At 36.5% G+C, this 11,689-nt stretch overlaps 1 long non-coding RNA gene across 1 annotated transcript in view; it reads left to right on the forward strand.

Moving 5' to 3' along the window:
* Window positions 1–11,371, forward strand: part of LOC102117796 (uncharacterized) — a 28,343-nt gene extending 16,972 nt beyond the window's left edge. Inside the window, exons 3-4 of the long non-coding RNA XR_274383.4 lie at window positions 597–769; window positions 10,917–11,371. This is a non-coding gene — a long non-coding RNA (uncharacterized lncRNA). The remainder of the gene's footprint in view (window positions 1–596; window positions 770–10,916) is intronic.
* The last annotated feature ends 318 nt before the right edge of the window (window positions 11,372–11,689 follow it).

Here is an 11,689-nt window from a genome sequence, read left to right on the forward strand (position 1 = left end):
TATTATCTGTATTGGGATAATAAAGCCTATTTTACTTACTTCAACTAAATTGTTAAGTGGAATGAAGTCATGTATCTAAAAGTTCTTTGAAAGCTGTGATCTGACATAAAAATTATAATATGCGAAAGGCAGCATTGCCAATATCAGTTTGTTTATAAGTTTACTATATAAAATAAAGTAAGTAAACACATGCATTAAATAACATTTACTGAATGCTGCCTTTTTACATAATTCAACTCCATATAACATAGGTATTATCACTACCTTCATTTTGCAGATGAGGAAACTAAGGCACCGACATTAAATAATTTACCTATGGTTACGAAGCTAAAACTAGGATTAAACCTAGATTGTACAGTTTCAGAAATTATGTTCTTAATCGTTATGCTATATTGCTGTTGTGATAAGATGACTGATGAGATGTGGCAGCAAAACCAAGTTCAAAAGTTAAAAATAGTAGGTTAAAGTTTCTATAGAAGAGAATCATATATATTGGTTAATATTCTATCAGAATATTTGCCATTCTCTCTTCATTTTCTGTGTCTTCATATATGACTGTTCTGAAGTTCATTTTCTTTTTACTTCACATTTTGCAGTCACATCCTGAATCAGGAAAAAATAATTCTGCATATTTGAAACATGAGGAATTTATAAAGGGATTATTTAAACAGGAAATAGAAAAGATGAGATGCCAGCAGTTGATGGGGAGGAAGCCCTGAAACTGGCAGCAGTAAGAGGCAACAGAAGCCCCGAGGCTCCAAGGTATAAGGTAAGTTGTTACCAGAACCCAACTATGCTTACACAGTAGAAGCTGGAATCATCTAAGGCCTATCTGGGGGAGGCTGGAGCCAGAGACTCTGATGCTGTGGAAGAACCCACCCGACCAGAGGAGGGAGATAAAGACCCTGGCCTCTCTCTGCATCCCTTCTACGCTTCACTTCCTTTTTAGTCTCCCTTTGACCAAAACCAGCTGCAAGCCAGCTGTCACTGGAACCTGGGAAAGGCAGCCTGCAAGCATCAGTCCCACTCCCACACCCACACGTACCTCCACTTCTGAGTTACAGTGCAGAGCAGGCTAAAAGGAAAAAGATAGTCCTCCAGCGTCGGAAGATTTCCCTTCAATTTTCTTTGTTTATCTTCTCCTTGATAATTCATTTCCAGTATATTGCGTACATCAGAGAATGAGTTATAATGGCAGTTTCAAAGTGTTTAATGACACTGAATTGTTTTTTCCTCTGCTGACAAGAAAAGATCGACTTGGCTGCTGTGAAGATTTCAGGGATGAATATAATACAGGAAATGTCAATAAAAATTTTAAAAGCAGCCACTTTATGGGATGGTGGTTCCTGCATAATAAATACGCCAAACAGCCCGATCTTTGGGGTACAAAGAAGGATTGGTTTGATTGTTTGTTTAATAACTGCTGCAAACCATATCCAGTAGAAACTGTTTTTTCCTCTAAATATCTGGCTTTAATTTTTTATCTCTACCCCATTCCAAAATTATTCAGTTACTTTCCATGATTAAACAGTGACATTCCAAGGTATAAAATTTAGCTGATTAATTTTTCTCCAGCTATCTTGAAAATGTTCAAGCCAATAGAATGCATAAAGAAGAATACAGTGATTGCCATACGCCTTTTATTTATATTTGCTAATTATATATGTATACTAATATTATTTATATATACATGTACACAGTTTCTTCTTTCTATTTGTGTGTGTTTAACTTCATATGAGCTAGGTACTATTGCTATCACAATTTTGCAGCTGAGGAAACTGAGGCACACAGAGGTTAAATAACTTACCTGAGATTATAAAGCTAAAGCTGGGATTAAACCTAGATTTTCTAGTTGTAGAAATTGTGTTCTTAACCATTATATTATATGGGTATTTCATGGAATGACTGATATGATTTGGCAACAAAGTCAAGCTCAAAAGTTAAAAATTATATATTTTTATGTGTTTTCCCTATATTGCATATTTTCTGGCTTTATTGAGGTATGATTGACAAAGATTGTATGTACTTAAGGTATACAATGTGATGATGATATGACACACATGTACATTTTAAAATGATTACCACAATTAAATTAATTAACATATTAATCACACCATATAGTTACCTTTTTGCGTGTGGTGAGAATACTTAAGATCTATTATCTTAGTAAATTTCAAGTACACAATTACGTGTACATGTATACGTTATTGTTAACTATGTATATAATCTATTTAAAAGTAAGTTGTAGGCATTATGGCAATGTTTCTCTAAAAAATATAAAATGCATCTCTTAAGAATAACAAGGCCAGCCTCACGCCTGTAGTCCCAGCGCTTTGGAAGGCCAAGTCGGAAGGATCCCTTGAGGCCGGGAGTTCAAGATAAGCCTAGGCAACACAGTGAAACCCCACCTCTACCAAGAAAAAAAGAATTAAAATTAGTTCAAGATGAGCCTGGGCAACACAGTCAAACTCCATTTCTACCGAGGAAACAATAAAATTAAATTAAAAACAAAAATTTAGAATTTAAATTTTAAAATATAAATTATAAAATTTTATAAACATTTTATAAAATTAACTGGGCACACTGTCATGTGTCTGTAGTCCCAGCTACTTGGAAAGCTAAAGCAGGAAGACCTCTTGAACCCTGGAGTGTGAATTTGCAGTAAATTATGAACATGCCACTGCACTCCAACCTGGGTAATGGAGCAAGACACTGTCTCTAAAAAAAAAAAAAAAAAGAATACCACATACCATTACCACTCTCCGAAAATACACAATATTTTTTGGAAGTGTTTATAGAAATTTGGGAAATTTTTGGAAATGTGGAAAATTACAAATCATTTCATAATACTATCTTATATACAAATCATATTTAAGTTCTCTCAATTGGCCATGTAATTTATTTTGGATATATAGTCAGATATTATGTCCAAAACTGTATGAATTTTTTTCTACCTAGTTCACCAGTCATTTCAATATATGATTGGATTCACTTATTTCTATTTAAACTCCAATTGAGAATTTTTTTTCATTCTTTAGATTTAATTATTTTTTAATTTTTAATATAGAGTTCAAATACCAAAATACTCAGAAAAACATCACTCCCATTCCTATTCCTCCAGCTCATTTTTATGAACTCTCTAAAACATTATCCTGTCTTTATCATTTACTTTTCCAGTGTTTATGTGGGTATAGACATAAATATACACACACACACACAGATATATAGTATTTCCATTTTTGCCACCAAAGTAGAACTACTTTTATATCTTTTCACAGAGATTTTTCTTATTCCCTTTGAACCAACAGTTCCCAGTCTTTTTGGCCTCAGGGACTGGTTTCTTGGAAGACAGTTTTTCCATGGAGCGGGATGGGGTCTGCGCAACCTAGATCCCTCACATGCACAGTTCACAATAGGGTTCATGCTCCTATGAGAATACTCCAAGGTCCCTGGCCTGGGGATTGGGAACCCCTGCTTTAAACAACAACAATTTATTTTGTCATAGCTCTGAGGGCTAAAAGCTGGAAATGAAGGTGTCAGCAGGACCTTGCTTCCTCTGAAGGATTTAGAGAGGAATACTTCCTTACCTTTTTTAGCTTCTGTTGCCAGCAATCGCTGGCATTTCTTGCTTTGTAGTTGCATCACTCCAGTCCTTTCGTCTGTCTTCACAGAGTCTTCTTTCTGTCTTCCTCTGCATCTCTGTCTTCTTACAAGGAAACCATTCGTATTGGATTTAGGGCCCAACCTAATCCATTATGACTCCTCTCAACTAATTATATCTGCAGAGACCTGATTCCCAAATAAGACCACATTCTGAGAATCCAGCTGGACATGACTTTTTTAGTGATACTATTCAGTCTACACCCTTTTACTCTCTGGTCCAATGAAATTATATTCTTGCAATGTACAAAATGCATTCACCTCCATCCAAAAGCTTAACCCATTCTAGCCTCAGCTTCTAATCCAAAATCTCATCCACGTACAACTACATAAAAAAAGTCCAGGCCGGGCGCGGTGGCTCAGCCTGTAATCCCAGCACTTTGGCAGGCCGAGGCGTACGGATCACGAGGTCAGGAGATCCAGACCACGGTGAAACCCTGTCTCTACTAAAAATACAAAAAATTAGCCGGGAGCGGTGGCGGGCACCTGTAGTCCCAGCTACTCAGGTGGCTGAGGCAGGAATGGTGTGAACCCGGGAGGCGGAGCTTGCAGTGAGCGGAGATTCTGCCATTGCACTCCAGCCTGGGCGACATGCGAGATTCCATCTCAAAAAAAAAAAAAAAAGTTCCAAAATCTCACCTTCTAAATCATCTAAGTCAGGTATGACTGAGACTCTGGTGGAAAACAAGTTATCTGACTCCATAATAGAAAGATGGGATAGGCATAAGATATCCCTTTCATTTTTTCTCAGCAGTAGGCTTTTAAATAGCCAACTCTAGAAAATAAAGAAGAACCTACATGATCTCTCCTCACATGAATCTATTCTCACATGAGTTTATAACCGTGAAAAGGGTTCCCCTAAAATAACAATATAAACGCTTACTGCTGTTTAAAAATTGAGGGACTTCGGCCGGGCACAGTAGCTCACGCCTGTAATCCCAGCACTTTGGGAGGCGGAGGCGGGCAGATCATGAGGTTAGCAGATCCAGACCATCCTGGCTAACACGGTGAAATCCTGTCTCTACTAAAAATACAAAAAATTAGCCGAGCGCGATGGTGGGTGCCTGTAATCCCGGCTACTCCGGAGGCTGAGGCAGGAGAATGGCGTGAACTCGGGAGGTGGAGCTTGGAGTGAGCCGAAATCAAACCCACTGCACTCCAGCCTTGCTCCATCTCAAAAAACAAACAAACAAACAAAAAATTTGAGGGACTTCATTTCCAACAGTTTCCATCAACAGTCTGTTTTCATGCAGTAATCTACTAACTTTGTTGGAAATGAAGACGACGTAAATCATTAACCTAGTTGGCTGTTTTGTTGTTCAGGTTATTTGAAATGTGCAAATTACAATAAAATGAAAGTTAACAGGCAATCCATTATATCTCTTCTTTATGTCTTTCTTCACTGATGTCTTACTGTTTAAACGACCACTATCAGGACCTTTTTCTAATTAATGTTCTTGATAAGCCCGTGATTTGGTGTTACTTGCTACATTCTAGTTAACTTGATGTGTATAGACGTCACTTCCAAACTATGTTTGAGGATTCTCCTGCCAAAGAAGGTAACCAGTGTGGGACTGTATTCAAATCTACATTTAATTTGTTTTAAACATTGTTGCTGAAGAAAAATAAAGAAAAGAAAATAGGTGCTACAGGATCATGTCAAAAATGACTCCATATTGATTGAGAAGTTAAAATCCAGTAAGGTTTTACTTGTGATTCTGTTTCCATGAATGAAACACTGATTCCAAAACAGCCAGGAGAGAGAAGAGGCCACACATGTCTTAAAATGTTTTTTTTTTTTTTTTTTTTTTTTTTTTTTTTCTAATTCACACTTAATGCGTCATTCCTATTTGGACTGTGAGCAAGCCAGCTCCTCCTCTGCCAATTCAATGTAGCTGGTGTGACAGTCGCCAGAGAGCTGAGTCCAACTCCCTGTGCCACTGTGGCTAAGGCTTATTGTACTAAAGTTGTGGCTGTATTTAAATGGATAACCAGGATTTATTGGTTGCTTGGTTCTCTCTGCAATCTTTCTCTGTCTTCAATGCTAGGCCACCCAAGTACCTCCTTGGAGAGCTTTGCCGTTTCCCCCTTGAAATTCCACCCAGAACACTTTAAAAGATCACTATAGTATTGTGGCATGGCACAAAAAGAAGTTGTGTCTGGTTCACATATAGGTAGGGGCTAATGCCACTCTGAAGAAACAGGTTTGAAATTTGAAGAGCTTAGGCAAAAACCTGCAAACCTAAACCCAACAAGGAGACTGAACAATGGCTGGCAGCAAGTTCAAAGGAATCAAAGTATGCACCCATTAAACATTTACTTCGTTTCTGAGCCTTTAGTTTTATCTTGGGAAAGCTATTTAAATGTCAAGAATTCAGATTATTTGGAAGGTTAAGGATTTAATATATATTTTTTGTTTTCTAAAGTGTTTACAAGAGTCTTGGTGGTTTATTTTCTTTAAGCCACTTTAAAAAGCTCAAGCAAGAGTAATAATTACTTTAAGAAAATTAAATTTGGCTATCCTTCAACTTAATTATAGAGCTTTGATTTTTTTCTCCTTTTTCTCTATCTATATATCTATCTATCTGGCTATCTATCTGGCTATCTATCTAGCTATCTATCTATATTCCTCTATCTAACAGAAACTTAGAAAAATGTTAGAAGTGAGCCAGATGTGAGCCAGATGTGTTGACTCATGCCCGTAATTCCAGCACTTTGGAAGGCCAAGGTGGGCAAATCACTTAAGCTCAGGAGTCCCAGACCAACCTGGGCAACTTGGCAAAACTGCATCTCTACAACAAAACAAAACAAAACAAAACAAAAAAGAATAGAAAAGAAAATTAGCTAGGCATGGTGGTGCGTTTCTGTAGTCCCAACTACTCAGGAGGCTGAAGTGGCAGGATCGCTTGAGCCAAGGTGATAGATGTTGTAGTGAACCAAGATTGTATCACTGCACTCCAGCCCGGGCAATAGAGTGAAACCTTGTATCAAAAAAATAAATAAATAAATAAATAAGATGTGTTGTTGATAAGCCTAGATACTACAATAAGCTTGAATTTGAGGCCAAGAGGGGCATTTTATTCCACTTTCCCTGTGAGTTGAACTTACTCACCTAGTCACAAATTGGAAAACTGACAACTGCAAGCCTCCTCTGCAGGTTCTTCTAGTCTGCCCTGGAGGGCTAACCACAAGACAGAGATAACTCCAGGTGGACCATTTCAACAACAAAGCACCAAATAGGAAGAGACATAAAGCATCTGCAAACAGACTTATCCAACCCAAACATCTGACTTCCTCAGTGCAGGGCAGGGTCCCACAGTTTCATTTTGGCAGGGTGCATGCAATCCACCAAACATTTTATAAAATAATGTGTACCCTTTCCTTATTTTGGAGTTTTCCCTGGAAGGCAGGTTCCCAGCCAAAGACTATGTGTTCCAGTCCACCTCTTGCCTCCAGGTGTAATCACATGACTATTTTTTCACTAATGGAATATTAATAGAAAGTATGTATGTCAGTTCTGAACCATGATGCACCTTATTCTCCATCTCTTTCCTTTTCTCATTGGGTACTTAGAGGTAGACATTTTCAAGACCCTAACAAATGGTGGAGCCATTCAAGGGAGGGGTCTACATTCTTAAGCCACTTTATGAAAGACAGTTAGATCTAATGGCATGGTACTGGTACTGTTACATGAGTGAAAAAGGGTATCTCCATTGTGCTGAGCTAAGCCATTGAAAGTTGACGATTTGTTACAACAGCTAGCATTATCTTAATTTACACAGCTACCGTTCTCTAGGGTAGAAGAGAGAGAGAAAGGGGTCCAAAAAATGGGTGAGGTTTTCTTTCTAAGATTTCTAGTGGGATAGAAGTTTTTATCAAATAGGCTGAAGTAGATATTAGGAGAGAGAAAAATATATATAACTTCCCTTATAGTAAGTCCCCAAATGCCAAAGGGACTAAGTTAATTTAGCAGTTAAAGTTCAGCCCCTTGGAAGATAGGCAGACAAGTAAGCAGGCTGCCACATAAATCTTCCTGATAGTTTCCTTAGGAGACTAGTTTAAGGGAATTCCAGCAGCTCTAAGACCATTTTTAAGGCTTCTCAGGGTAAAGCAACAGGATGAGTTGAAAAATAAAAAATCTTTCCAGGGATTGATTAAGTTATTTTGGTCTAAGCTGTTACCAATTGTTTTTGAAAGAAGGCAGAGCATATTTTATATACAAACCTACAAAGGGTAGGCTTTGAAATGGGATAACATTGGAATTGGAGAATTTTCTTCTTGATGTAGTCTAGGTATTAATAATCCTTTTAGACTTCCAGCCCGTCTGATTTTATAAGGAAAAAATACTTTGAACAGTTTTGAATTCGTCCTGGGTATCATGAAAAGTAACTTCTGAGATACGCAAATGATGGCTTCAGAGGAACTCGGCTTCTGAGTTGTGTGACAATTTCAAGACACGCACACACAAAATTTGATAGCATTTTTCTTCAATATATTTTATATCATATCAATTGATTTATTAAGTTGTTAACTAACAAATATATAGCAAATACCTACTATTTCAAACCCTCTTATAGGTGCTGAGGATACTGAATAAAGAAGACAAAAATCCCCATGCCAGTAGAGTTAAAATCTGCTGGGAAAATAGATGAAAAGAAAGAGATACATTCCAGAATATGCCAGAAGGTTGTTAACAATATGAACACAAATAAAGCAGGCCTCCAACTTCATAAATGTATGGAATATCTTGATTTATGTCACAGAGGCAACTGTTTCATTTAAAATGCAAACTCTTAGAGATTGCAGTCATTCTGGGCAGCCTGCTTTTAATGCCAGAATTTCAAGTGTCTTTTGTGGTTGTCTAATATAGAGAGGAAATTAGAGCTGGTACTTTTTCTTTCTTTCTTTTTTGCCTATTTTTTAAAAACGGGTTTTAAATTTCTTGCTTGAAGGAGCACTTATCTAGCAATAGCAAATGATTTCTTTATCATATAGTCTTTTGAAATGTAAATGCAGAAAATGAAGGTCTCTTTGCTAAGAAGTCCAGGAATGACTCATTTATATTCTCTTGAATTGCTTTTATACCTAAAGATTTTCTAGCATAGTCATCTGGCAACTGTCATTAACAAAGAGGAGTGACAATTTTCAGGCCTCTGCTGCTGCTTGCTAGCTGTGTGACCTTGGGAAAGTTCCTGAAACTCTCTGAGTCATTTCCTTACCGAAAACATAGAAAGAATAATACCCAGCTCCTTGGGTTACTATAAGAATTAAATGAAATAATGTATTTCCTGGCTTCGCATTCCCTTGGAATATGGTAGCTACTACTATTATTACTACCATTTTTATTATCACACTTACGTCACAATTTTAAAAGCACGGCAAGTCATGCATGAAGTCCTCTTGATTCTTTATTTTTCAGAATCATAAATTAATGTTCATGTCATTGATTCAAGGACCATTGCTCACAGGATAACCACAAATTGTTGTCAGGTGACAAATTAATTAACTGGTTGGCTTGGAACAGATTTTTTTAAGTGTTTCACTAAATCTCCACTTGCAAAAGAAAATAACATTCTTACTAAGTATAGTTGTGCTTGGAACTTCACAGAAAGTCTTTATATAAGATCATCAAACTGTCTATATTACAATTCACTTAGTACCATCGGCCATATTTATAAGTTGATTGCATATGAATTGGCTGCTATTTTCTAGAGTTAGTCATTAGACCAACTGTCTTACAGTCTGGTTATCTCTGTCATACAGTTACCTCCAAGAAATTATTCTATGTTTACCCAATTTTTAAAACAAAAATATAAGTAGTAATAAACCCTACAAATGTGATTGTATTGTCTGCACTATATATCACTCTCAATCTTTGTAGATACTACATTCTGATTTAATAGTGGAATGCTTCTTTTAGCTGATATATAGAGTAATAGGTGTAGAAAACTCTAATGTTGACTTTTTCTTACCTTTCTGTTTCTGTGAATCGATGGGATTGTTTCCTTTTTCTCTTTTCTTTTCTGGTGTCTCCCTCAACATTCGAAAAAGCTTGTCAGTCGTAAAATTGTAGCATGTAGAAGATGGAAAGGAATTTAGGAGCCCTATATATTTATTTTCTTATTTTAAAAATAAGGAACCTGAGGCTCAGAGCAGTAAAGGGACTTGCTCAAAGTCATAAAGTATGTGGTAAGGTGTTAATAATAGTTATAATAGTTAACATTTATTGATCATTCACTAGGTGTATTGCTTAATCCATTATAGGTATTGTCTTATTTAAACCTTCCAAACATGCTTGTTGCTCATCTATCTTGTTCACTCCTATATCCCCAGTGCCTGGAAGAGTTTCTTGCACAGAGTAGGTGCTCAATAAATACTTGTTGAAAAGATAAATGAATAACAATGTTAACAATGAGAGAACATCATATCCCCATTTTACAGATAATGACACTGAGGCTTAAAAAGGTTAAGTAATTTGTATGAGATTATATAGCTAATGATTGGCAGCATAGAGTCACATCAAGTGTGAGTGACTGTAGGATCCCAATTCTTAACCTCCTTGAAGGGCTGTCTCTGGATTTGTGGCCTAGGTAGGGTTGCAATTTGTAAAAACATGCATTATGAACATTTATTTGTTCATTATTGGATTTAATTTCCTAGGGCACGCAAGTTGTAATGAGTTTTCCTCACTTTTTTGAATGAGGTAGGAAGTGAGAAATGAAATGACCTTGTCTCATTACTAAAATACACAAACAGGTGATGAAAACAATTCATTTGAAATATTCTGTTTTGTATGGAAATAGTCAAAAGATAAATTTGACCACTGATGCTATTATATTTGAATAAAATGATAGAAGCAGGAATGTATTTTATACCACTGGGAATTCGGCAATTGGAAGAACATATTTTATAATATAAAGCTCAAGTTCCTGACATTGTAGGCTTCCAATAATCAGATTCCAAACTGCTCAGCTGATTTCACAAACTTTTTATACTGGTCTGCCTGTTTCTCACGAAGTGACATAATTCATTTCTACCTTCCCCTAGGGTTCACTCCTTCACTGCAATGTTCTCGTCACTCTTTGTCTTTTTGTCTTTTCTCATGTTGTAGCAGGCTTGTTCAATTATTCCTTTCTTCAAAAAGCTTTCCTGAAATGCCTTCAGCCACAGGCAGCTGTCCCTCTTTTGAACAATCATGACACTAATCATTTCACATTTAATCACAGTCTGATATGGAGTTGTCTTTTACTTTCCAGGCTTGACTGCTGTTCTCTACAAATGGATGGCAAAGTCTGCAAGAGAATGAATTGTGTTTTATACTCTCCATCATCAGAGCAAAGTGCCTTATGTATGGTGATGGCTCAATGGATATCTGCTAAAAAGGCAAGAGAATTGGATTAAAAAAACATTATTATACTGATACAAGAAATATTTTTCTGCTTGCTTTGTTTTATAAATTATAAATCTTCAGCATGACAAGCTTTGAAATGTAGGCTTCCACCTTGTAAAGAACAGAAAAATAAATTTAATATATTTTTCCTTTTCATCTTTACTGTCGGATAAGAATTTATGTAGTTTAGTGCTTAGAACTTGAAACTGAGCTCTATCTTTTATGCATTCTGTCGACCTGACTAATTTGTGGCTGTCTCTCGATTTATGTCTCAATTTCCCATTCTGTTTTCATAAACAACAATAAATGTGTCCTTAGAGGGAGATCTGTGAAATTTAATTTGTGTTTTGGGAGGCCTTTGGGACATTTGTGTGAAAGTGTGTAAAATGCAAATTATCGTTGTGGATTCTTATACCTTCATTTGCATGTGTTGTTTCTAGTGCAATTCTGAAGGTTGGGAGTATTTTCACCACTTCATTCAAAAAGATTCAACCAAATCGTTTCCTCATAAGCAGGTTGATCCACTTGCGTCATGCTAATCAGTTTTTCATTTTCTGGTCAATTCTTAAAATTGACTGTAGCCAAAATGTTAATTATCAACATAGTAAACCCTGGGCAATCCAGAACACTGTCACTTGC

Source organism: Macaca fascicularis, chromosome 2 (assembly GCF_037993035.2).
Source record: "Macaca fascicularis isolate 582-1 chromosome 2, T2T-MFA8v1.1".
Classification (NCBI taxonomy): domain Eukaryota; kingdom Metazoa; phylum Chordata; class Mammalia; order Primates; family Cercopithecidae; genus Macaca; species Macaca fascicularis.